Here is a 3,688-nt window from a genome sequence, read left to right as displayed (position 1 = left end):
CATGTGCAGAATGTTGAGAATTTTCTAGATCTTTTTGAAGTTGATAGCGAAGATGTCAGTATAAGGCTTTTTGCTCTTTCTTTGCAAGGCAAAGTGAAGAGTTGGTTCAAAACCCTGTTTGATGTGAGCATCTCAGATTTCTGGCAGTTCGTCAAAGTATTTCTTGACAAGTGGATGATCGGGCAGAACCTTTTCTTGATTGTAGAAGAGTATAACCAGCTGAAAAGATTGCCAGGGGAGACAGTACAACAGTTTTCGGCTAGATTTAACCAAGTTTATTATTCGATGCCAGTTGATATAAGACCTTCTCCTAGATCTTCTCTCTTGCACTATCCGGGTGCCTTTGATCCGGAAATGGAGTTTCAGCTGAGAGAAAGGAATATTGCAACACTTCACGAGATGCAGAATAGTGCAGTAAATGTAGAGGCTCATCTGCTGATCCGAAGGGCAAGGATGAAGGAAGAAGAGATGAAAAACATAGATCCGGAAAAATCAACATCTCTAGAGGTAAAGCTTGACATTTTGGTAAGTGCAGTGGAGGAGATGATGCAAAGGGTCACCGCAAGAAATGCTTATGATGTTCAAGTTCAAGGCTCGCTGATTGAAGAAGAACAAGTTGCTGATCCAAAACATTTTGTTTCTTATCCTAGTTGTCATAGATTTGATAATGATTGTTTTGTAGATCACCTTGGAGAAAAGAGATCTGTTGATATGACATGTATGCTTGATGATGTCTTTTATACTGATGATTTGCCTCAGTTTGATCAGTATGATGATGATTATGTTCTCCAAACAGAAGCTAATCTTGCAGACAAATCAGCAGCTAGTTTGTGGGAGGAAGAGGTTCACTTACAACAGCTCGAGTACAATGATCAAACGATGCATATCAGCTATGACATTGACGAGGAAAGTGCAGCACAGTTTGAAGTGGAGGATCTTTGCCTTTTTTTTTTGATTCGTTTCAGTTCATCAGAGATAACTACCATGCAATCAGAAATCAAATGTCAACAAGTCTTGATTTGAATCATCTTGAGAGCAATGAAAATTTTGTTCAAGACTTCTCATATTCAGATTTGCAACCCCCGAAAGCCATTGATTGTCAAGTTGCAGCTGAAGACTTGGAAGTGGACACACATGATTTAATGATTCAAGGTGACTCCGTACCATTCTGTTTCGAATCATTTCAGTTTTTGAAGGGTAGATTGCATAGTAAATCTTCAAATGAACAGCCTATAACAAATCAACAATCTCTCAGTGTTAATGTTGAGGATGAGACAGATAACAAAATTCTTGAGCAGCCTGTAGCATCAGATTTGCAACCACCAAATGAAATTGAAGGGCAGATTACAGATGAAGCTGTGGAAGATGAAATACATGATTTGATGATGCAGGAAGCTTCTATACCCTTTTGTTTCGAAGCATTTCAGTTTATAAGGCAGAATCTTCGTAAAATCTCTCAAGAAAAAGATGAACAACTAGAAGGATGTCATACATTTTCAGTGGATACATTACAACAATCTTTTCAATTTTTTCATGATCCAATAGCTGATGTTTTAGATGAGGTTTGCAGTCAAAGTCTTTCTCCATTGACTACATGTGAGCTTGAAACATGTGCTGATATGAATTTGATCCGGCAGCCGGTTTCTTTGTCATTTTCAGCAGAGGTCTCGTCACAAGGCTCAGATCAAAGTTTGCATTCATGGTATGAGGAAAAGAGAAGTAATCCATTGGATGAGCTAAGTTCTAGTGTGCTTGAATTTCAAGATCCTTATGTAGTGTTTTTGGAGGCAGATAGAGAATCCATAGCATTCAACGGATCTGTTCCCAAGTTGCCATCGGAGTTGCCTTTCAGTAGTTCTCTCTTGTTGTTCATAAGCGAGCATTTGCGGAGAATTCAAACAGCAGACGGGATACTTACTTGGTTGCATTGGTTGTTTCATTTCACTTGATTAGGTGATGAATGAAACTGTTAGAGTAGGTTTTGATGAATAAGCTCCACTTTGAGCATCATTTTCAGTTGGTCGATTGTGTTTAAGTATCGAGTCAGTTTTTAGTTGAGTCATGAGTCCTTTGTGAGTCAATTTTCAGTCTTGTTGTTAAGTTAGTTTGTGTCGGTTTTCAGTCATGCATTTTAGTTTGAGTTTTTGACTCCATTGCCCAATGGATAAGGCGCTGGTCTGCTCTCCCAAAGATCTGCCGTTCTTGGCACCTCTAAGGAGCTACCATCCCCATTGGAGCCAATGTTAGTGTCAGTCTTTCCAGCCTTCCTCCAGTGATCAGATATGCTCTTACAAAGTGATTTTGAAGTGTCAAGGTCAAATTTTGTCATTTCAGTGAGTCTTCAAGCAAAATTTGGTCACTAGGCATTAGGTCTAGGGTTTACTTTCACTCCTTCTAAAATTGCCCAAATGCCAATCTATGTCACTATTCAGCTGAGTCTATCATCATTCATAGGGTTTTCATTATCATGTCAATGTCTAATGAGTCATTTTACACCTTGTTCATGCTTCAGTTGCGCCTAGGCAAGGTCATTTCCCTCTCCTAGGGTTTTGAAGGAAATTTCTCTTGGACGGTCAAATCATCGGCAAAACTTGTATCTTGATGTTCATACACCTTCCCCTATCCTTAAAGTACCTTATCAAATTCTTCCCATCACTGAGATTCCCCAAATTCCTCATTTTTTCACAAACCCTAGTTTCTTGCAAACAACCTGGCAATTTTCTAGGTTGGGCCTATGTTTTGCCCTTTTGGACCCCTTCCCCTCGCTCGATCTCTGAGATTCCACTTTCCCCTGCTTCCTAACATCCCTCCCTACTCCCAAAAATTTCCTCAAGAATTTAGAAGCCCCTTATCCCCTTCATTTCGCTTCATTTCGACAAAATTCCTTGTTTCACACATCGGGATAAGTTTCACTCAAAAGATGTTTCAGAGCAATAAAAGATGAATTTTGGAAAACTAAGAGAGGTTTTTGTCCACAACATGCCAAAGAATAAAAAACTCCTTCACTTTTTGCACAAGTGTCATGGTTTTAGAGAAATGTCAAAATTACAATCGCCAGATCCAAGGAGGTTGGCCAAGGCACTAAAACAACAGAAAAGGCCCGATCCACTCCAAATTTTGGCCAAAGCCTCTTTGAATGAGCATGGTACTTGATTGGGACTCCCAGCCCAAATTTCAAGAAATTTGGAGAAAATTTTGTCAATTGTGAATTTTTTGTGCCAAACACAGGTTTTCTCCACCAACACGTCGCGCGCCGCGCGCGACCCTTTCGATGGGAAACTCCTTTTCAGGAAAAATCAGCATTTTTGGATTTTTCATGCAAAGATACACTTGCTCAGCAATTGCCAAGAAATTTCACCAAGTTTTGGGCCTCCAGAAAGTCAAAAAACAAGCAAAAAATGACTTTCTGCCACCTTTTTGACACACAGGAAGCAGTCTTGGGAGATTGCAATTTTGGAGGGGCAAATGGCCACCAAATTCAGAAATTCCACTTGGGTTGGAAAGTAGACATCCAGAACTTTCCAACAAGCCCACTTTTGCCTCATTTGGACACCTAGAAGTGCCTCAAAAGCAGCTCCAAAGGCGCGCAACGCGTTCAAGATCAGGGCGCGATGTGTTGGGCAGTTTTCACAGAAATTCACCTACAGCTCAGCAAAATGTAGTTTTGACTGGATTTGACTTTTTGGAG

Source organism: Pinus tabuliformis, chromosome 3_1, assembly GCF_031772625.1.
Source record: "Pinus tabuliformis cultivar Carrire ecotype Pingquan chromosome 3_1, CPIR1, whole genome shotgun sequence".
NCBI lineage: Eukaryota > Viridiplantae > Streptophyta > Pinopsida > Pinales > Pinaceae > Pinus > Pinus tabuliformis.
This window is presented reverse-complemented; position numbering follows the sequence as displayed.